The sequence below is a fragment of the Dendropsophus ebraccatus genome, chromosome 6, assembly GCF_027789765.1.
Source record: "Dendropsophus ebraccatus isolate aDenEbr1 chromosome 6, aDenEbr1.pat, whole genome shotgun sequence".
Classification (NCBI taxonomy): domain Eukaryota; kingdom Metazoa; phylum Chordata; class Amphibia; order Anura; family Hylidae; genus Dendropsophus; species Dendropsophus ebraccatus.
The window spans coordinates 16,068,378-16,093,507 of NC_091459.1; positions in this window are offsets into that span (position 1 = coordinate 16,068,378).

The following is a 25,130-nucleotide window of genomic DNA, read 5'->3' on the forward strand; positions in this document are numbered from 1 at the left end:
TCTGGTCCCTCATATTCACATAATCTGTTGGACAAACATCTTAAAGGGGAACTCTGGATAGGGAAAATTGTTTTCTATTAAAAGTTATATAGATGTCTCTCTATAATGAATTATCGTGTCTGCGTGGTTCTGCCCCATCGATCCAGGAAGTGAAGAAAACTGGCATCATGTGCAGGCCTGGAAATGCGTTTGGCTGTATCCTTGTTTAGTGTTTTAATACATTTTTATTAGCTATATACCCACGTATCCATCTGAAGTTTGCCGCGCCTGTTGAACCTGTCTTTCTCAAGGAGTGGAGATCTGCATCTGTCTATTTGCCCCGGCATGGGTATACAGGACAGGCCGTGCATCAGTGTTTTCCCCTTATACGCTTGGAGAGGGAACTTCATCAGGTTAGGGAATACACTGTTAAAGCAAATGTACCTCTAGGTACATTGCTATGGGTTTTTTAAATTAATAGACCATTGTGGTCCCTCTTTTTGAACCGCTGCCCAGTTTCCGTGCAGGTGCCGGTCCATTTCCGAGCACCGGCTGAACATGAAGTACTGGAAGCGGGCCCGCCGACCCTTAGTGTGACCAAACCCTTCCCCTCTGTGATGCGGCTCCATTGATTCTAATCGAGATGATTCACGGGGCGGGCCAACAAAACATACCTATTTGGTGTGAAACAAACCAAACCTATTTATAAGTGGTTTTTGTTTGGTTTGTTGAACGCTATGGCTACAATTTAGGCACTCCATGGAATAAGACAAAATACCTCTTTGACAATATATACAATAATCTTGACATATATTGGCAGGGTACATCCAGCACACAATGTGACTTTACCCTTCAGGTTATTTTAGGGTTTTGGGGGTATTCCAAGAAAAATTAACTTACAGGATTAACAGGATAGAGGACAAGTAAGAGATTTAGGGTACTATTCCGCCAAGCATTTTTCGACGATAAATGATCTCAAACGACCGCTATGGCGAACGACCTGGAATCGTTCACCTAATTACACAGAACGATGATCGTTATTTATGATCGTTCTTGCGGTTGTCCAACCGTCGCTTCTGCGTTTGTTGCTATTGCGACATCCTTTTACGTGCAAACGATCAACAATAAAAATAGGCCCGATTTCTCGTTTAAACGTCTGCTATTATACTAAACGATTATCGTTCAAATCTGCACAATCTTACGATTTTTTGAACAATAATCATCCGTGTAATACCACTCTTAGGGGGGCTGACCTCCAAACCCACCGCCGATCTCCATATCGGGAATAGAGACACGGGTCACATGCCATACCTGCGGCTCTGTTCATAACACAGAAGCCGGGGGGCGATACGGGGGGTATCCTGTGAATAGAGGACAAGTTCATTATTCTTGGAATACCACTTTAACCTAAGTTAGTTCTGTGCATATTGGTTCCATAAGGCTTCTGTAGCCCCTGACCAGCTCTACTTTTCAACTAGATAAAATTAAAAAAACGAATCCATGTTAGATCTAATTATAATTCAATAAGGTCTATGGATGGATGTATTGCATTTATGATCCATCATTTCTATCAGAACTCCTATAAAGAATCTTAGCTATAATGTCTGTGTGAATAGAGCCTAACCTTGAGGGATTATTTAAAAATCCCCCCCCCCCCCCCCCCCCCCCGCCGCAGCCGAACTACTCACCATCTAGGGGCAGAAATAAGCCCCCGGCTCTAAGCAGCAGTCTGTTCTCCAGTATAGGATGTATTTTTATCTATAGTGTGAAGTCAGTACCATCCTACCTTATTCCTCTGGTGGATGCTGAGGCTTCTGCACTTGTTTGTGAGTCATTGATTGCAACCAATCATTCTTAAAGGAGCCCTCTGCTTTAGAAAACCCCTTCCCTGTTAAGGAATTCTGAGGTATAAATGGATTGTACATTTAGGACCGTTGCTTCAACAAATCTCTTGTCACCCAGCCTATCCATGCATTACACAGTCCATTTATTACACTTTGTACTTGTACATATTGGCAACTATGGGACAGAGAAGCTGTGGTTGACAGCAACCCTCCCTCAACTGGTTCAAGAGGGATATATAGACTTGGAATTTACTTCTATAAAAAAAAAAAATCTTGTCTTCCAATACTTATCATCTGCCATATGTCTTGCAGGATGTGGTGTTTTCTGTCCAGTCTGACCCAGTGCTCTCTGCTGCCACCTCTGTCCATGTCAGGAACTGTCCAGAGCAGGAGCAAATTCCTATAGAAGACCTCTAACTGGAAAGAATACACCATTTCCTGCAGGACATACAGCAGCTGATAAATACTGGGAGCAGGCCTGCTGGCCCCCATTGTAACGAAGCCCCCTCCCCTTTGTAACACAGCTCTGTTAGAATCAGTGAAGCCATGTCATAGAGGGGATATGGTCACACTGGGGAAGGGGCAGCGGTCCGTGGAAAAGACCGGAACCAAGTGCGGGAATCGAGAGGTGATTAAAAAAAAAATGACCAAACCATTGGCAATCCCTGACGATCGATTAAGGTAAAAAAGCCCAAAACCTGCAATATACCTGATGGTCCTTACACTTTAAAAGCCCAAAACAAGAATTGTGGCTGCCCAGCTCGGCAAAGATTTTTCGGGAAACATTTCGGGAAACTAGGGCGCTGAAGAACAGTGGTGTTGAATGGAGCAGAAGTCGGACAGCTAGAACCTAGTGGTGCCTTTACACAGAGAGATTTATCTGACAGATTTTTAAAGCCAAAGCCAGGAACACACTATAGACAGAGAACAGGTCATAAAGGAATGACTGAGATTTCTCCTCTTCTCAAATCCATTCCTGGCTTTGGCTTCAAAAATCTGTCTCTGCGTAAAGGCGGCCTAAGAATCTGGTTGTTTCTGTCAATCTATGGGCACATATACCTTTAGATAGTCTGTGGTAAGATGGAGGAGGGGGGGGGGGTGCTTCCTTTCTCGACAACCTCTCAGCTCTCGTCGGATATTTGTTCCGAGCGTCTAGGAGATGAGTTTATACTTTGGGGAATAATGGTGTTGCTGTGTCTGTGAATTGCTTTTGGTGGCAGTGTCAGGATTGCAGGTCATCACAGAAATCTTCTTATTGACAGAAATCCTGAGGAGCCTTTTTTCCGTGCCGTCACCTAACTCTTCTCTTAACTCCCCCACTTTTTCAGACTTTTTTTTTTTTTTAGAATTTTATGCAGACAAATATAAATCTGGGAAAAGTTTTTCTGTTTCCATGGTAATCTAGGGCTGATGTGTGAGAGAGAGAAAGAGAGCGAGCGAACTCGAAGTTGCTATGGAAACTAGGCAGAGATTCATTCCGAGCACCCTTCCCCCCCCTTCCCAAACTGTGTTACACTGCTAACTCTCATACTCCACACATCGCACTTCGGATCCTTCTTTCGCCATTCCACGATGATGTCACTGCTGCCTGTCTGCAGTCCTGTGACCCCCACTGCCCCAGTGTGTGCCACCGCCAGTGCCACCTTTACACATTAACACCGCCACCTCCACTGATAGTGCTATTGACACGCCTCCAGTCCACCCACACACGGAGTCACACTGTCCCCCTCCTCCTGCAGTCTGTTATCACACACGCACCGACACTTTACAGAGCGCACATTACAATGCTTCCCATTCCCCCCCTCCCCGTTTTCCCACAGTCCCTTCTACATCCAGGCAGACACCTGCAGTCGGAGAGCTGTCACAGTATCAGTGCCAGCCAAATCATCCAAAAGATGGTCTTTAAATGTCTTTATTCGTGCTTCTGCAAGTATTAACCATATCATTGCCAGCGAGCCAAAGAGGGGGGGGGGTGGTATATTCCCGTAAATCCACTCACTGCTGCATGGATATAGCAGTCATTTTGTATGACTAGTCAGTCACCCTATATGCTGGGGCATTGCATTGTAATTGGGCTCTGTAATATGTAAGGAAGGGGCTGATAATGAAGATAACCGTATTCTTCCTCTCTTTGTTCCCTTCACACATTCCCATTTTGTATTCCATTTCCAATCCCTCCTCCTTACGACTCACCTTCTGTCATCTCACTCTTCTTTCCATCTTCCCCCTTCTCAGAACGCCCACGCTTTTCCATTCCAATAGTTTTCTCTGCCCTCCATCTTATTTCCCCATACCTTTCTGCATCTTCTACGATATGTTTTCTCCTATTATTATTAAATTTTTATACTCCCCAGCCCCTATCCTATGTCTTTCCGACGGTAAATTGTTAGCCTGTGAATCCTTGCATTAAAACATTCGGGAAAACATTACAACGGTAAAAAAAAAATGCTACAGGATATGCAGTGCAACATGTTTTTTTTGTTGTTTTTTTTTTTACATACATGGATTGAATGGGTGAAATTGTAGACATTTTACTGTCTCGGTACATGCGGTTTCCTGCATTATAAGCAGCCTCTGCAGTATGCAGTGAGGGTGGAGGGAAAAGAAGGCTGAAGCAAAGACTAGATAGGAAGGAGGGAACGCAGAGGTGCCGCTCGCTGATATCCTAATTAGTCTATGACCGATCTCCATGACAGACAATGTGGACATGTGTAGTGCATTGTTTTGTGTGTACGTACTTACAGTCAGTACACCGGTGACACATGGTGACGCACGCACGCAGAAAGAAAGATGAATGTTCATATGGACACCAAATTATAGACTAATAACACATATTACAGTTATAATAAAGAATATATTGCCTCTTAGTTGAGTTATCCTGAACTGTGGACACGCATGACATGGATTTCGTATAATGTGGATATGAATAAATACAATTTAGGATTGGATTGTATGAAAGAGCGATGGTTAATTCCTCTGTATGTGGTTAGATGGGAAGAGTCGTTTAGGGTAGAATGGGCGACAAATACCATTGCAGGTATATTAATGTTCTTAAGGAATAAGAAAAGAGAGGGCGGCACTCACCATGAGGCTAGGTTCACACTATTCACACTATGGAGCGAGCGGCTGCGCCTGCATCAGGGCTCTGCGGCCCTAAAGATCATCCGGCTGGGATGATCTTTTCAGAGACCAGCCATTCCGTGACCCGGCTGGTCTCATACGTAGTGTGAACATAACCTAAAAAAAAAGAACATAGTCTATGGCTGGATCCATGTTCTCCAGGACCCCAGCTTCATCCAACTTCTCCAGCCGCAGGGAGTCAAATGGCGAGCATTCACGTTCTGAGAACGTTGTCGAACCTGAACAGTTTAGCAAGTCTGCTTAAAGGGGATGTCCGGTGCCGGGCCAAAAAATTATTCTGGGCCGCAGGTGGGGGAACATAAAAAAGAAGGCATATTCACTAGAGATGAGCGAACCTGGAGCATGCTGGAGTCCATCTGAACCCGAACTTTCGGTATTTGATTAGCTGTGGCTGCTGAAGTTGGATAAAGCCCTAAGGCTATGTGGAAATCATGGATATAGTCATTGGCTGTATCCATGTTTTCCAGACAACCTTAGAGCTTTATCCAAGTTCAGCAGCCGCCACTAATCAAATGCCGAACGTTCGGGTTCAGGTGGACTCGAACCTGAACCTGGTTCGCTCATCTCTAATATTCATCTGTTCCGGTGCCTGTGCAGCACTGTGTCCTGCTCCTGGACCCCAGCCGGCTGTCTTCTTAGCTCCCCTCAGGCTACATCAAGACTCAGTGGAAGGATGCCCCACTCAGCCAGTCAGTGACTGGGGCGGGACACTGCTGCAGTCACTGGTTGTCTGAGTGGGCTAAATCCCACCCACTTGTGACGTTCAACCCAGGTTGTGACTTACCCCAAAACCGGGAGAAGAGGACACCCGGCGGGGTACAGGAGCCCAGTGATGTGGTGTAGTGTGGGCAGGGGGGCAGGTGAGCATTTTGTCTTTTTTAAGTACCCCCCCCCCCCCCCTAGACTTCTTCTTTAACTCTACTAGGGAGGCTGCAAGGAAAACATGGATACAGCCTATGGCCTAATCCATGTTTTCCATTACTCCATAGGGCTGCATCAAACTTCTTAAAGGACACCTGTCACCCCCCGTGCCGGGGTGACAGGCTCCAGACCCCCCGTTGGATCCCCCTATACTTACGTGATCCCGCCGGGTCCCGCTTCCTGAGCCGGCCGGGTCCCGGAGATATCAGCTCCCGAAGCCCGGCCGCGCGCTGACAGCAGAGTCAGACGCCCATAGAGAATGAATGGGGAGTCCGATGCTCCGTCATTCTCTATGGGCATCGGACTCATCTCTCAGCGCGCGCGCCGGGCTTTGTGAGCTGATATCTCCGGGACCCGGCCGGCTCAGGAAGCGGGACCCGGCGGGATCACGTAAGTATAGGGGGATCCAACGGATCACCATGTAGAGGCTCGTAACTCGTAAGGTGATTTGTGAATAGCATGAGACACTATTGTCAAGCTGTAATTGATGCACAAGGGCACTTGATAGATTGACGTTATATGTTGGGGTATACCCACCACTCTAGTTGGCTCTTGTTTCAATAAATTGTTTGAGATGAGGAAATCACCATTGCTGCATTTTCGATAAATTTCATTAAATTAAACTAAATATCCCAAACTTTTTGTGAGTAGTGTGTATCTATCTATCTATCTATCTATCTATCTATCTATCTGTCTGCCTGTCTGTCTATCGCCTATATATTATCTATCTATCGCCTATATATTATCTATCTATCTATCTATCTAATGAAAAAAAGAAAAAAGCGGCACTCAAGGTATATAGTATAGGGGTGCCAGCGGTAAACACCCGGGTCCAGGGTGTATGCAATATAAATCAAAAAATATACCGCAGCACACCTCAATTGCAATTGAAAAAAGTGGTTTATTTGCCCATGTAAGGAAATACAACGTTTCCTTTATCTATCTATCTATCTATCTATCTATCTATCTATCGCCTATATATTATCTATCTATCTATCTATCTATCTATCTATCTATCTATCTACAAAACACAGTAATCACTGAACTCAAGGAGAACAGCAAAAAAAATTCCAATGAAGTACTCAATCAAGAGTCTCCACTGATGCCCCCAAAAATTTAAATATGCAAAACAAAAGTCCGTGGAGCCTCAGTTACGAGTCTCAAAACACGGGATAGCCAGATATCTCTAGCCTGTTGCCAATGGGGTGCCTCCATGATGGGGAGAGAGCACCACACCACCCTGATAAATAACCCCTTAAGTCCCACTCGGTTGCGAGTATTGGAACATAGACAGGGAAACAACAGGGTGGCCCCTTTTGTCAATGTCTAACTCAAGGTGCGAGTATTGCAATCATGACAAGGGCTTGCAAAGGCAGGCCTCCACCCACAGACAGCCGTTTCAGGGGTTTTGCCCCTCGTCAGTGTGGGGTAGGATTCTGGCTAGTTGGGGCAATGAAAAATCAACCAACAAAACACAGTAATCACTGAACTCAAGGAGAACAGCGAAAAAAATTCCAATGAAGTACTCAATCAAGAGTCTCCACTGATGCCCCCAAAAATTTAAATAAGCAAAACAAGAGTCCGTGGAGCCTCAGTTACGAGTCTCAAAACACGGGATAGCCAGATATCTCTAGCCTGTTGCCAACGGGGTGCCTCCATGATGGGGAGTTTTGAGACTCGTAACTGAGGCTCCACGGACTCTTGTTTTGCATATTTAAATTTTAAATCGCTTCTCGGCCTTTTGGCTAAGATCAAGTGTAGTACCGCTCGTGAGAGAGCAGGGAACCACACGGAGGGAATAAGGGTTGAGCAGGTGGCTGGCGCGGCAAGTCAGCCGGTGCAAGATGCCATGACCCTCCGGATCTGTGCCAGGGGCTCGAGGGGGCTGAGAGCCGAGGTGCCAGAAGTGCCCTGGGAGTGGTGACCCCAGGGTGCCGTAACTCACTGGAGATGGGATCCCACTGAGTGAAAGCACTTAGCACGGTACTTCACTATCACCCCTTGAGCACACTCACCTTTAGCTTTCCGGTCTCCGGCTGTTGAGAGCTATGGGTAATTTTTATAGATCCAGCCGGATGTCCGGGCTGTATCACACAGCACACATCTTTATTTATTTAATTATTTAATTTAATTTTTGTCACTGTGTGTTCACTTTTCACGTGTGTTTTGTCACAAGGATTTTCTAGGTTGCGGTCGCCCTTTTGGGTGTCCCCCTAGAGGTCTAGGGGAGGCATGTGTGGCCATCAGGTTCCTTGCCTCCCTGCACCCCTGGGTCTCCTTCGGGAGATAGCCAAACCGTTTGGTACGGCTGCTCAACGGCGAACGCCTTAGCTAACGCTCGGGTGGTTGCTGTGAGCGGCATTGGTCCTCTCTCTGCTTCGGCAGTGAGAGGATATTTGTCCTGAACCTTTGCAGGTGCCTTCTGGCCCCGAAGGGGAGGGAATGTGGTTGGTTGGGGGCCCATCTCTTTTTAGAGTGGGCTTGCGATAGACCGCATCCTTGTTGCACTTTTTTATGTGGCACGTCTGCACCTTTTTGTGCACTTGGGTGAGAGCACGCTCCTCGGACTCTCGGGGGGAAAAAAAAAAAAAAAAAAAAAAGGTGGTTTTGGTGGTTTCCTTACAGGAGCCACCCATTGGCTGGGTCCTTCCTGGAGGGATATCTGGCTAGTCCTGTGTTTCAAGACTCTTCGATGAGGCTCCACGGGCTCTTCTTTTGCATATTCATGTTTCCCAGGGGGCAATGCACCTAGGATTTCACTGCATTGGGCGCTTTAACTATCAGCTGGCAGTGTTATCTTTGGCTGGTCTCCCTGAGATCAGTGATCTGTTTCTCTTATGGCTCTACTAGGCATTGCTCCCACCTAGCCAGAATCCTGCTCCACACTGATGAAGGGCATCACCCTGAAACAACTGTCTGTGGATGGATACCTGGCCTTGGTTTTCTCTTGTCATTACATTGACTTATAGGGCCACTTAATATGGTGGTTTTGGTGGTTTCCCTACAGGAGCCACCCCTTGGCTGGGTCCTCCCCGGAGTGATATCTGGCTAGTCCTGTGTTTCGAGACTCTTAAATGAGGATTCACAGGTTCTTCTTTTGCATATTCATGTTTCCCAGGGAGCAATGCACCTAGGATTTCACTGCATTGAGCGCTTTAACCGGCAGCTGGCAGTGTTATCGTTTGGCTGGTCTCCCTGAGATCAGTGATCTGTTTCATTTATAAAAGCTTGTGCAGAGGAGCAGTTGCCCATAGAAACATATCAGATTCCAGCTTTCATTTTTAAAAAGGCCTCTGAAAAATGAAAGCTGTAATCTGATTGGTTGCTATGGGCAACTGCTCCACTGTTCCTCTGCACAAGCTTTAATAAATCTCCCCCCTAGGCGTGAACATAATAGAATACTATATGATGGGTGTCTGCTAGAAGTGAAGCAATCCAACACAAAGTAGGATATGCTTAAACCTAAGGGTATTTATTACGTATACAACCTTCACCAATATATACAACTATGTACACATCTGGAAATCCTCCAGAATTCTGGAGTATTTCCAGATGTGTACATAATTGTATATATTGGTGAAGGTTGTATACTTAATAAATACCCTTTGGTTTAAGCATATCCTACTTTGTGTTGTACTGTTAATTGCTGGGATACGGACTTTCTATTGCTTGGTGTAGCATATATACACTGTTATATACATAGAAGTAAAGCAACAATGCAAACAAAATGGGGAAGTTCCCTATAAACAGGCTGTTTACATGCCAAATCCTTTCATCTGTCAGGGGACGGAAGAGATCATTGGAAACGTGTGTCATCACCTTGTTCTGTGGATTACATCATCCCGCTCTCATAAGACGCATCTCTTCCGGGCTGTTGTGTGGGGTTATGCCTAGTAATGCCAGTCCTAGTGCTACCACGCTGCTGTAGTGAGGTGCGCTGTTATGGGTGGCACGGGGTGGGGGGTGCCACTTTCAGTCTGTTTTGCAAGCACTGGCAGAACACTGTAGTAGCTGGAGGTAATGTATGGTCTTCTCTGGCATCAACTATTAAAGAGGTGGTAATGAGACAGAAATTTCACTCTTTCACATGTCGGTGGCTTGGAGGAGAAGAGCAATTTGAAAGAGCTTTTTATATGAAGCTAACTGGTAGAGGAGGTATGCTGGTTATCTTACTTTTTTTTCTAGGCTTCTCAGACAATAAAAGTTCAAGTCCCATATATCTGAAATGAGTATTGCAATTCCCGGTACTGTCAGTTTGAATAGGATGACTTAGGGTGTTATTACACGGGCCGATGGGGGCCCAATCTGCTAGATCGGCGCTCGTTTACTGGGCCTATTACACCGCCCAATTATCGTTTATCATTACCGATGTCCTTGCAGCCCTTGCTTTTACTTTATACATTACCTATCCAGGCTGCAGGGCTCCTCTTGCGGTCTTCTTCTGCCTGGGTCCCGCGCGCTCCAGCTTCAGAGCGGCCTGCCTCAGCTGACAGGCTGCTCAGCCAATCACTGGCCGCGGCGTTCCTGGCCAGTGATCGGCTGAGCGGCCTGTCAGCTGAGACAGGCCGCTCTTAAGCTGGAGCGCACGGGACCCGAGCAGAAGAAGGCCGCAAGAGGAGCCCTGCAGCCTGGATAGGTAATGTATATCGTCAGTTGCCGACCGCGCACCACTATTACACGCAGCGATGCGTGGCCGGTGCCCGACAATTCTAGGTTCAAACCTATATCAACGATCAGCTGATGATCGTTGTCATCGGCTGATCATTGAATTTATTACATGGAGCGATAATCGGCCAAATTGGTCCGATTTGGCCGATTATCGTTCGGCATACTAGTACCCTTACTCACAGCGCAATTTTCATTCCATTGCGATTATGTAAACGCCATCCCCATTAACCTGCGGCGGCCCGGTGAATACATTACTGAGCCACCTTCCCGTCTGCTTCTGTGACTCCTGGCATACTGACGTCCCGCTCAGCCAACAGTGCGCTGTCCCGCCGCAGCCACTGATTGGCTGAGCGGGGCGTCAGGATGACAGGAGTCACAGAAGCAAGACAAAGCATGGAATGGTAAAGTATTCATCGGGCCACCGTGGGTTAAGGGGGGCGGTGTTTACATAATCATAGCAGGATGAAAATTCTGCTGCAAGTATGCAATCCTGATTGGTCAGTCAGTGTCCCAGTCACTGAGCAGGCAGTCACTCAGCCAGGTATCTTAGATTGCAGCTGGAAGAGCCGCAGAACACCGGCTGTCAACTGGACCTGGGATCGGCGCTAAGAGGCACAAAGATAGGTAAGTTTACTTTGCTTATTATACTCACCACAGGTAATTGGTGTCCCGTGGCACGGCTTCGTTTCGGTCCTGCGTCGCCGTTCAAATCTGGCGCTCGCTCATGTCACCTGCTCCTGTGACCCCTCTTCTGTCTCCTGTGATTGAAGGCCGGAAGTCATGCTCTCCCATAGAGAATGTATTGGAAAGTGTGACCAAAGAGCTGTCTAAGGACAACATAGGCAAAATTGTAGAACTGCACAAGGCTGGAATGGGCTACAGGACAACAGACAAGCAGCTTGGTGAGAAGGCAGCAACAGTTGGTGCAATTATTAAATTGCACCAACAGAAGAAGAGGGAAAAAGATGACTGTCAAATTTCCTGTCTGGGGCTCCATGCAAGATCTTGCCTTGTGGGTTAAGGATGATTCTGGAAAAGATCGGAAATCAGCCTAGAACTACACGGGAGGACCTGGTAAATGATCTGAAGGAGTTGTTAACACAGTCACAAAGATTACCATTGGTAACACACTACGCTGTCATGACTTAAAACCCTGCAGGGCACACAAGCTCCCCCTGCTCATGCCAGCACATGTCCAGACCTATTTGACGTTCTCCAGTCTGAATGATTCAGAGGAGGCATGGTAGAAGGTCATACGGTCACATGAGACCAAAATAGAACTTTTGATATCGGTTCCACTCACCATATTTGCGCTTAAGCCATTTACCGTGCGAGATCGGGAATGTGATAATTTATCAGTTCAAGCAATTACGCGTGCGGCGATACCAAATATGTATGTTTATTTATTTATTTTTATTTATAAGATGGGATAATGGGGGGGGGGGGGGGTAATTCAAACTTTTATTAGGGGAGGGGATTATTTATTAATAAAAAATAACATTTATTTACTTTTTTACACACATACTAGAAGTCCCCCTGGGGTTAGGGTGCAGAGCCGGGATCAGAGCCATTACAGGACCGGGACCATATGCGGAGATCGCTCCTCCTCAACCACATCGCGTGGGGAGGGGGGGGGGATCCCCCCACTAGACACCAGGGAAGTGGCAAAGGAGCATTTTAAATGCAGCTGTCAGCTTTGTTCCCCACTGTGTATGGCTCACTAGACTAAGGGCCCTATTACACAGGACGATTATCGTGCTAATTATCATTATATCATTCAAATTTAAATGATAATCGCTTAGTGTAAATACAGGCAGCGACCAAACGACCAACGAGAAATCGTTCATCGTTCGTTCGGTGCTGACATCAAAATAATCGTTAATTGTTCTCTGTAATTCCACGTTCCTTCATTGGCTGGGATCAGATGAAGTAAATGATGGTAGTAACAATCGTAACTAACGACCATTGTTCTGTGTAATATGGTAAGTGATTATAGGTGAACGATACATGTTTATCGTTAATCGTTATAAATAAGCTGTGTGTCATACAATGACTCTGTAACTGCTGTATATGGCTGCTGTGGTTGTCATGGTGATGCCGCCACAAGTAAACATGGCCACTTTGCTATTACACAGGGCCTTGTGCTGTTCGTGCTGCCCTTACATGAGATGATGGAATCGTGGCAGATAGATAGGAGATGGGAGGGTAATAAATAGCCACTGGGAGGACTCTGGCTCGAAGTTGCCATGCAATGCTTCAGTAAAAACAAACGCACATGGATGGTGCATCCGTATGTCGTCCATTTAAAAGTGACCCATTGACTGTTAGAGTCTCTGTTCCATACAAGTGCGGGTGCTACTTTTGTGGAATGGATCAGTGGTCGAAAACAAATTTGTGGATGACCACATTAAATTCAGTGGGTCTTTTTTCTTCCTTTAGGGTAGCTTCACACGTACCGGATCCGCAGCGGATTTAAAGCTGCGGATCCTGTAGTGTGAAGCTGAATGGGTCTCATACATGCAGCGGATTCGCTGCAGGTTTGGGACCTGGCCCCTTTAACCCCCTGCTGGCTGCCCGCCCACAGCCACGGCCCCTTTAACCCCCCGCCCGCAGCCCCAGCATACATTACCTGCTCAGCGCCGCGGCTGTGTGCGACGCTCCCGGCTCCCCTCGCTCATCAACCAATCATGGAAGCACTGATTAGCTAATTAGGAGCGAGGGGAGGCGGGAGCGTCACACACAGCCGCGGCGCTGAGCAGGTAATGTATGCTCGGGGCTGCAGATAGCCGGCCGGCAGCGGGGGGTCAAAGGGACCAGGGCTGCGGGCGGCCGGAGGCTAGGGGGTTAAAGGGACAGGGTCGGACGCAGTGGATCCGATACACGATATCCATTGTGTGCACAGACATGTCAGTTTTTTGTGCGGCCGCAGAGAACTACGGCCACACTGTATACAGAGTGTATACAGTGTGGCTGGTGTTCCATAGAAACAAAGGCAGCTGGCCGCTGTCAATAAACAACGGCCGCTGCTGCAGTCTGCAACAACGGCCGCTGATGCAGTCTGCAACAACAGCTGTTGTTTATTGGTTCCCTTTAAGGGAATCTGTCAGTACCTGGGCCCTACCTAAGGTGCTGGCAGTGTGCTGTAGCTGGCAGTCCCCTAGTGAGCATGTTGCCTTATGGTAATTTGTCCGTGCAGTGGATTATGCATAATCTTAGGTCTCCTACTGTAATGAAGAGTCAGAGTTTGTGCTGAACTCTGGCACACTTTACCACTCTTTCCTCCTCTTTATGAATACTCTCTGCTGCTCGGCCTCCTGCTCGCTCTACTGTCAGCCAGTGTCTCTGATTGCAGATCAGTCCTCTGTAGGCAGTTTATGTCTGAAAGAAACACTCCAGATATAGTTGAATCTCTGAACCCAAATGTGTTGGAGCTGTGATCTAGGGGTAACTCACCTGTCTAGAGACCAACAGCAGTTCATTCTTTGGTTCAAATCCCCTGATGGAAATGGAATATAAGTCTTAAATTTTTTTCTGTCCCCATTATTGTATATTTTTTAAGTCTATGTTCCCACACAGTATTTTTGGTCAGTATTTTGCAACCAAAACCAGGAGTGGATTAAAAACACAGAAAGGCTATAGAAACACTGTTGAAATTGAGTGGATGGCCATCATTTAATGGCAAATAACGGCCATTATTTCGAAACAAAGACCGTTGTTTTAAAATAACGGCAATTGTTTCCCATTAAATGGCGGACATCCACTCAATTTCAGCAGGTTAGATTAATCTAACCGGCTGATAATTCCCCTTTAAGTGTTCCGTGAATGCGTTAATGTCAGTGTCGGCAAAACATACCCGGATGAGTCAGTCACCTTGTACAAGCAGCTTGTTATTATAATAACCTATGTTGATGAAAATATAATGAACTCATTTTTAAATCTAGTAACCCATGTTGGTAGCTTTCTGCAGCTAGTACCATCTGTCAGTGGGAGTTCTATTGCCTCGTGTTATGCCTACGACTGGGCACCAAGCAGATTCTGACTGAACGATGCATGATCTAGTTCCATAATGCCTACCAGAAATTCCGAGCACACATGTCTAGAATTTTGGGCAGTTAAAGCTAAAATATTATGGCCCAGATTTATGAAAATGTGCAAAATAGAAACTGGTGTAAATCTGCCCTCAGCAGCCAATCACAGCTCAGATTTCAGCTCAGGTAAAAGTAAAGCTGTGCTTGGCCGCTATGGGCAGTTTACACCAGTTTCTATTTCACACACTTGATAAATCTGTATCAGGTCATGTGTGGTGTATACATCACCTGAGGGGACTCTGCTAATCCAATAAATTACATGGGTTATTGCATTAAGAATACTAGGTCTAAATTATCACAATATACATAAAATATACACATATTTATAAACAATATATATATATATATATATATACATACACACACACGTTTTTATAAAAATAATATAAGTATAATATAAGTTTATAAAGTATTTATAAACAAAATATATAGAAACATTTCTATAAACTGTACTGTTTGAGAGCTTAAGGATATGTTCACACTATGGAATCAGCATGGAAATCCGCTTGAAAATTCTGTGCTGATTCCGTAGTGTGAACATACCTTTATGGTGTGTTTACACAGAGAGATTTATCTGACAGATTTTTGAAGCCAAAGTGGGGAATGGATTTGAAATTAGGGGAAATCTCAGTCTTTCCTTTATGACCTTTTCCCTGTTTATAGTCTGTTCCTGGCTTTGGCTTCAAAAATCTGTCAGATAAATCTCTCTCCCTATTACACGGGGCGACTATATATATATGTATGTGGCACACATCTGATTTGACCAACTTTGCTTCACGGCACAACCTCTTTTAATACTACAAAGTTCTACTGATCTTCCTTGCTCTTTTTATGCCTATACCACATTTATTTAAAGCTGCTAAAAGCATGAAATAAAGTGACTCTGTACCCACAATCTGTCCCCCCCAAACCACTTGTACCTTCGGATAGCTGCTTTTAATCCAATATCTGTCCTGGGGTCCGTTCGGCAGGTGATGCAGTTATTGTCCTTAAAAACAACGTTTAAACTGGCAGCCCTGTGCCCTATGGGCGTGGCTTAGAATATTTGTGGCCTAACCTTGCACCACCGCTCTGTCCCTCCTCCCCACCCTCTTCATTATTAGAAATGCCACTGGAACATTTTCTGCATGCTGAACATTACACAGGTGCTTAACGATCCAGTCCATGTGCCATGCTGACACAGGTGAGGAATAGGAGACAATCTGCCTGGAGCATTCCTAATGATGAGGAGGGCGGGGAGGAGGGACAGAGGGTGTGCCAGCCTAATGTATACACAATCCAGGCCACTCCCTTTTGGCACGGGGCTGCCAGTTTAAAAGTTGTTTTTAGTACAATAACTGCATCACCTGCCGAACGGACCCCAGGACAGATCTTGTATTAAAAGCAGCTATCTGAAGATACAAGTGGTTTGGGGGGGTCAGATTGTGGGTACAGAGTCGCTTTAAAGTGTACCTGTCATTAAAAAAAAAACATTGGGTGGCGGTTTTCAGCGCTTTACTAACACCTTCCTTAGGCTTCTATATAGGAGCCTGAGGAAGGCGCTAGTACAGTGCAGAAACACGTCACTTGGTTTTATACATGTGAATTAACGTCCAGAACTAGATGTTTAGTATCCAGGTGATTCTTTGCGAGTCCTGTGCCAAAGCATATCAAGTGGTTTTATTCTCTGGTTGGAGATTACTACAATTGGCAAATACATTGTGAACGGCGTAAACAAAAAGCAGTTAAAAAAACACCAGGATTAATGATTTTTTATTACATTTTATATTTAAAAATTTTTATTTAAAAAAAGTAATCAATACCTCCGATTTACACAAATAGGGTACTAATAAAAACTTGAGATCATGGTGCAAAAAACGACACCCCATACAGCCCTGTAGGTGAAAAAATAAAATAAAATTGTTATAGGAGTCACAATAAGACCATTATAATCACACCTATTTGCAAAAAAAAGTTTTACTGTTAAAAGAATAGTAAAACATTAAAAAAGCTATATAAACATGCAAATCGCTTCAGACTGACCTATAGAATAAAGATATCATGTCAGTTTTACTGTAAAGTGAGTTGTGTAAACGCAGAATCCCCTCCCCCCCTTACTTATCTGTGTCCATTATAGTCTATGGATAGGGGAGGGAGGGAGCATGGAGAGGGGACAAACAGCTTGTGTATAGCAGAGAGCACAACACATCATCCTGCAATCTCACCAAGTTCCCATACCAGCACTGATCAGTCTGACTTGTGAATCCAGCGTTTGCTAAGACACACAGTCTCCAAACTGTAGGAGCTGTTTGTCTTCTCTTCCAGCTCACTCATCCCCCTTGACCCCTCCCCCTCCATAGGTTATAATGGACACAGCAGAACCTGTCTTCGCTTTGCTCCTCTGTAATGAAGATGCTTTTGCTTTATAATGAACAAATTAGAAGTGAGGGGAGGGCTGCAATAAAGATTTTATAAAACCTTTATAAAATCTATTAGGGTGCGTTCAAACGTACAGAATACGCAGCAGATTTGATGCTGTGTTCAGTTATTTAGATCAAATCTGCTGCGAAACGTTACGTGTGAACGGTGAACCCACCCTAACAATTATTTTTTGAACAACCCTGGCTTTTCCTAGTTACAGTTCATGCATGAAGGCCATTGTCTCCAAATGCCATTTCCTTCACCAACTACATGCACCAACTGATCATGGTGTAGGGAATGGGAATTGCCATACTGATAACACATCTTCATCCGTTTAGAGGAGCATCACACCGCCATATAGTGTCTGCAGCTATTTATAGCCGAGTCAATAGAAGGAATTCTCTGAAAGGAACAGTGGGGCAACACAACAAAGAAACTCTGGGGGAGATTGATCAAACATGGTGTAAAGTGAGACTGGCTCAGTTGCCCCTAGCAACCAATCAGATTCCACCTTTCATTCCTCACAGACTCTTTGGAAAATGAAAGGTGGAATCTGATTGGTTGCTAGGGGCAACTGGGCCAGTGTCACTTTACACCATGTTTGATACATCTCCCCCTCTGACTACATTTTTAGTGCTGTGGTTCAATGCTGTTGATGTATACTACTATGTGTTAGTTGTTCTTCTTGCAGGCAATGGCTATGTTCACACGTCGTCATATTTCAGTAAAGAACGGGCACTGATTGCAATGGAAACAGTATCCATTCTTTACTGCAGGGGCAGCATTGCATTGAAGTCAATGCGATACAGTCTGCTGTATGCACACATGGGTATTTTAACACCCATTCTTTAGGAAATAATAGCTGTTCATACAATGTAAAGTCGCCCGGTGCCCGCAAGTCAGTTGCAAAAAATGAACGTTCCTGCAGCCGATACAGAGATATCAGCTGCAGGAATGTCCTTAATGCAGCCTGGCGGACGGCAGTTTAACAGCGTCTGTGTGTGAACATAGCCATAAGGAGAAACTCAGCCTTAACCCTTTGAGGACCAGGCCCAAAATGACCCAGTGGACCGTGCAAATTTTGATCTTTGCACTTTCGTTTTTCCCTCCTCCCCTTCTAAGAGCTCTAGCACTTTCAGTTTTCTATCTACAAGCCATGTAAGTGCTTGTTTGTTACAGGAATAGTTGTACTGTGTAATGGCGTCATTCATTCTACCATAACATGTATGATGGAACCCCAAAAATATTATTTATGAAGATATAAATAGGTGAAATCGTAAAAAAGAGCAATATGGTAACGTTTGGGGGGTTCCTGTGTCTACGTAATGCACTATATGGTAACAGCGACATGATACAATTATTCTATAGGTCAGTCCGAACACAACCATATGCAGGTTACACAGATTCTCTAATGTTATATATATTTTTTTTAATGAAATCCTTTTTTTTGGCAATTAAATATTAATAAAATGGGCCTATTGTGACACTTATAATGGTTTTATTTTTTCACCTACGGGGCTGTATGGGGTGTCATTTTTTCCGCCATGATCTCTAGTTTTTATTAATACCATATTTGTGAAGATCGGACGTTTTGATCACTTTTTAGAAATTTTTTATTTATTTATAATGTAACATAAAATCGGTAATCCGCGCACTTTTTTCCCTCTTTTCGTGTACGCCGTTCACCGTTTGCAATGACGCTTGTTATATTTTAATAGATCGGACAATTACGCACGCTACGGTATATTATATGTTTATTTATTTATTTTTATATGTTTTATTTATATAATGGGAAATGGGGGTGATTTAGACTTTTATTGGGGTTTTGTGTTGGTGTTTTTAACTTTTTTTTTTTCCCTTTGGGGGACTTGTACATACAATACTTTTATTTTACACACTGATCACTGCTATGCCATAGGATCAGTGTTATCGGCGATCTGCTCATTGAGCCTGCCTGTGCAGGCTCAGAGAACAGAGCGCCGATCAGAACGCACGGAGGCAGGTGAGAGACCTCCAGCAGTCCGTTTTAACGATCGGGACCCCCACAGTCACACTGCGGGGGTCCCGATTGGTAAGTGACAGGGTACTCCCCCTGTCACTTACACTTAAACGCCGCGGCGTTTAAGGAGTTAATGTCACGTTGCAGCACGATCAGTGCAGCGTGTCATTACCGGTGAGGTGCCGGCTGCTGATTGCAGCCGGCGCCCACTTGCTATGAAGCGCGTTCCGCTCCGGAGTGGTACGTCCAGGGTCGTCTGGGGACAGACTTCCAGGACCAGTAGTGGATTATAATAGGGGCGTTTCTGTACTATGAACGCCAGGCTAGTGCTGCCATAGTTACAGTGGGGTGGGGGGGCCCAGGCTTGGTGAACAGCCCGGGCCTCTGGTAAGGTTAATCCACCCCTGTCCAGGACGTACCGGTACTCCTAGGTCGCCTAGGGTTATCCAGCGGGGGAAAAAAAATTCTTTCAAACCAACTGGTGTCAGAAAGTTATATAGATTTGTAATTTACTTTTATTTAAAATTCTCAAGTCTTCCAATAGTTAAAAGCTGCTGTATGTCCTGCAGGAAGTGTTGTTTTATTTACATTCAGACACAGTGCTCTCTGCTGCCACCTCTGTCTATGTCAGGAACTGTCCTGAGCAGCAGCAAATCCCCATAGAAAACCTCTCCTGTTCTGGACAGTTCCTGACATAGACAGAGGTGGCAGCAGAGAGCACTGTGTCTCAATGTAAATAAAACAACCCTTCCTGCAGGACAAACATCAGCTGATAAGTATGGGAAGACTTGAGATTTTTAAATAGAAGTAAATTACAAATCTATATAACTTTCTGACACCAGTTGATCTGAAAGAAAAAAAATTTCACTGAACAACCCCTGATGTCCTTAGTATCCTTATTTCTCACCTGATTCGCTCCATCCGTCCCTCATGCCGGCCCCCCCTCTGCCGCGTCATCAGCTGCTCAGCCGCGATTGGCTGAGCATAACCAATCGCAGCTGAGCACAGTTATGATGCGGCAGAGTGGGGCCGGCACAAGGGGCGGATGGAGCGGTTCGGCCGGCTGCCCGAAGATGACATCATTGCCCCAAGATGGCGGACGGGGTCGACACGAATCAGGTATGTATAGCGCACCACACTTCCGGGTCTGCCATGGGTAGGGGGGGGAAACACGGGGAGGGGGACTCCGCTTCAGCCGCTGATTGTCAAAGCTGCCTTGAGACGTCACATCTCATGCGGCAGCTCTGACCACGAAGCGGCCGTAGGACGGGAGTACCGGGTGGTGCGATCCGGGCACCGGCGCTGGAACGGGGGAGGTAAGTGACCTCCAGCTTCAATTTTTAACCCCTCCCCGGCTATCCTCCAAAATACTCCCCGGCCCGGAGTACCCCTTTAATGGCAAATAACGTCTGTTATTGCGAAACAACTGCCATTGTTTTAAAATAACAGCAATTATTTGCCACTAAATGACGGCCATCCACTCAATTTCAACAGTGTGAATAGATCCTTTCTGTGTTTTCAATCCACTCCTGGTTTTGGCTGCAAAATACTAAGCAAAATACTGTGTGGGAACATAGCCTTAAGGTGCATTTACACAGACAGATTTTTTTTTTTATAGATTATTGAAGCCAAAGCCAGAAACAAACTATAAACAGAGAACAGATCATAAAGGAAAGACTGAGATTTCTCCTCTTTTCAAATCCATTCCTGGCTTTGGCTTTAATAATCTGTCAGATAAATCTGTCTGTGTTAACGCACATTAGCATTTTGCCAGAAGGACACACAGGTACTTCCTTTTTCTTATGTGTCTACTCCTTAGTGCTATACTGTACCATGCAACCTAGAGCTGGTTAGAATGCAGTATACTGAGCAGGCTGGCACTGGGCTTTGAGATGATTTACAGAGCAATACTACTGATCGCTGCTTCTCAATTCCAGTCCTCATGAGACACCAGCAGGTCATGTTCTGAGGATATCCCCTACAAAGAGCCCCTGTGATAATACCTGATCTACTGAGTATAATGATATCACCTGTGAAATACTAGGAAATCCTCTAAACATGACCTGTTAGTGGGTCACGAGGGCTGGAAATGAGAAGCACTGCTATAGATAGGAGAGATAGGACCGGCTTTGCAAGGACTAAGAGAAGCAGCACTGCAAGGAAAGGGTTATAGCAAGCACTGAATTGCTGCTAGAGAGGGAAGCCTAGATGTACCTTTCAGGGCCCTTGTAGATCCTCTGGAGATTGGATACAGTCTCACAGTTTGCATGCACACAGCCTAGATACAAAGCAGTAGCTTAGACCCAGCTCTCAATCCCTGTGTTCTGTCCTGGTCTCCGTTACCAGGTAACCGGAACATCTCTTAGTGGGAGCAGCAGGGGAGTATGCAGTCTATTGTTTATTTATTGTACAGGGGGGCATGTGGTTAACTGTTACATGTGCCACTTAAAAAACACAAAAAAAGACATTTCAACAGGGTGCAAAAACATGATATAAACCTAACCAAGGTCAACCAATCAGACATTGTTTACTAGATTTTTGTTTGTTTGTTTTTACAGCTGGACATGACATGTAGAGTGACGCCAAGCAGCTTCCCTTCTGCTCCATACATAGTTGACAAGCATGCAACTCACAACTAGATGCGAGATGGCAGTGAACTATGTGAATGCAAAGGGTCTTTGTCACATTTGGACCATACTCTTCCTCATCCCAATATATAATTGTTCATTTTAGCATCAGGAAGAGGCAGGCCACGCAGCTGCTATGGGGCCTGTGGGGGAGGGGGCCCCAGGAATCTACAGGGAAGGTAAGAGCCCTTCTGTGTCTGTCTGCTTAACCCCTCATGTACTGCAGTGTATGAGTGACCCAAAGTTCACTTACATTCTGCAACACAAAAACGGGTTAATAAGCAGAGGACAAGAAGATCTCTGCTTCACTGGTTTGATAACCCCTGACCTCTGTTCTCCACTGCCACAATAAGGTAGGAAAATGTGCAGACCTTCGTGCAGGTCAGGGGTTATCAGTGCACCAGCAGTGAAGCAGAAGTCTCCTTGTCTTTTGCTTTTAACCCTTTTTTTGTGTTGCAGGATGTAAGTGAACTTTGGGTCACTTACACACTGCGTTACATAAGGGGTTAAGCAGAAGGTAGTCTGCTCCTGCATCTATGTATTTACCTTAGGGGCTCCTAATGTGCCCTTATAGTTAAATACAGTGGACTGACAGAGCAAGCAGCCAGTCACTCTTGTTCTGCCAGTCACTCTTGTGGCTGCGGCAGGATTTTGCCTCTGGCCACAAGTGATTTTATTTATTTATTTACACTGAGTGTATATATATATATATATATATATATATATATATATACTATATATATATATATATATATATATATATATAGTGCTTTGTGTTGAGCATAGGGGAGGGGGGCCCCATACAGTTTTTATAAGGGCCAATGAATCCTACGTCCCTGGAAAGAAGAACTTGTTATCTGCAAATAAGGGGTTAATAAGAGGATCCCATGCAGCGTTCAGCCCTCTATACGGAGCTGTTTTCTCAGCAGACATTCGAGAAGCCTATAGAAGACTAAACAGACTCATCTTACAGATCATAACCAACGCTGATGAATAAGTGAGCGATGTTATTTCTGTCCTTTTGAAGCTGCCTACAGAACACAAAAGACCGGAGAAGAACATCAGCCGGTGGGCCATCTTGGGAAGAGGGATAGTTCTTTAGGGAATGACTCACAACCAGGTGTTATAAATTCACATTTATCACCGTTCTTTAGCGCTTGAGACGTCAGCTTATTAGTACTGGTTGTGAGCTTATTAGTACGGCTGGCATTGAGCCACTTCCACACAGCAGTGTATTACAAAAAATTGTACAAAAAAAACCCCAGAGAAAAGGGGGAATGGAAAGATTTGCATCTCTTCCATACTTTGGGCCGACTCTTGGCTTAAAGGTACAAAATACTGATGCGGCCTAAAGTTATATTTACCTGCATCTATTGTGGACTGTACAGTGAGAACTCTTTGTGCCACTCTCCTTCTAAACCAACATCTAACACAGTCTATTTAAAGGGGTTATCCATCTAAGAGCGAAAAAATTGAATGCTAGCTGTTCTTACTCACCAAATCCCCCTGAGTATTTTGAGCCGTCTCCTGTCTTTCTAGCTGCTGCCATTCCTGAGTTACAAGTTTTTCTAAAAAAGCCGATCTATATCCAAGATGGCGCCGTCCAGGAAACTACATTTCCCATCATGCATTTCCCTGATTGGTCGGTTTGCATACTCGCCCCCTTAGCTTTCTTTCCTGTCCACTGTTGTCATTACTTTTGCACAGTAAACACAGGACTGTTTTTTTTTCACTGACCTTGCATCACATCACCCCAGTATGTATTCTATACTAGCTGATGATGTAGCAGAGCTGACGCATTAATGGTGTAGCTATGTGCTGCCTAACGGGCATCTGTTTACTGGGGGGTGTAGTGTAGGTTTAAATCACCGCTTGCTGATTGTGAAAGTCTCCTGGGGGTTGGGTTACCAAGTCAATAGACAGCTAACCTGGCCCCTAGAGAGGAGATCACATGTCCTGTAACTACAAAGGGAAAGGGAGCCGAGTGTGGTCAGAGTGGACACAGAGTAAAGGATTTTAGACATCCAGAGCGGATAAAAATGAGAAAAAAACAGGGAAAGGGTGCAAGATAAAACCTATAGTCGACTATATATAAGCACAGTATACCATCTTGCATAGAGTGGCCCAATAGGGTCCCAGACGGAGTATATTACCACACTCACTGTGCTTCTTCAAGGGTTCTCTGGGTCAGTCAGCACCTGCTATCTACATATAGGATGCTCAATTTTAATACAGCTCTTGCCACTTTGGGTGCTGAAATATGGTTGGCACAATGTTACTGATGATCATTATGGTATGAGATCCTGATCATGGGCACTGTTACTGATCATCATTATAATATCAGATCCTAATCATTGGCACTGTTACTGATCATCATTATAGTATCAGATCCTGATGATTGACACTGTTACTGATCATCATTATGGTATGAGATCCTGATCATGGGCACTGTTACTGATCATCAGTATAGTTTTGGATCCTGATCATGATCATACTCCCATCCAGAATCTATGATCAGTCTCCCATCCACTATCTATGATCGGTCTCCAATCCACCATCTATGATAAGTCTCCCATCCACCATCTATGATCAGTCTCCCATCCACCATCTATAATCAGTCTCTCATCCACCATCTATGATCAGTCTCCCATCCACCATCTAAGATCAGTCTCCCAACCACCATCTATGAACAGTCTCCCATCCACCATCTATGATTAGTCTCCTATTCACCATCTATGATCAGTCTCCCATCCACCATCTATGATTGGTCTCCCAACCACTATCTATGAACAGTCTCCTATCCACCATCTATGATCAGATCAGTCTCCCATCTATGATCGGTCTCCCATCCACCATCTATGATCAGTGTCCCATCTATGATCGGTCTCCCATCCACCATCTATGATCAGTGTCCCATCTATGATCGGTCTCCCATCCACCATCTATGATCGGTCTCCCATCCACCATCTATGATTGGTCTCCCATCCACCATCTATGAACAGTCTCCCATATGAACAGTCTCCCATCTACCATCTATGATCAGTCTCTCATCCACTATCTATGATTGGTCTCCCATCCACCATCTATGACCAGTCTCCCATCCACCATCTAAGATCACTCTCCCATCCACCATCTATGCTCGGTCTCCCATCGATCTATGATAAGTCTCCCATCCACCATCTATGTTTGGTCTCCCATATGATCGGTCTCCCATCCACCATCTATGCTCGGTCTCTTATCCACCATCTATGATCAGTCTCCCATATGATGAGTCTCCCATCCACCATCTATAATCGGTCTCCCATATGATCGGTCTCCCATCCACCATCTATGCTCGGTCTCTTATCCACCATCTATGATCAGTCTCCCATATGATGAGTCTCCCATCCACCATCTATGATCGGTCTCCCATATAATCCATCTCTTATCCACCATCTATGATCAGTTTCCCATCCAACATCTA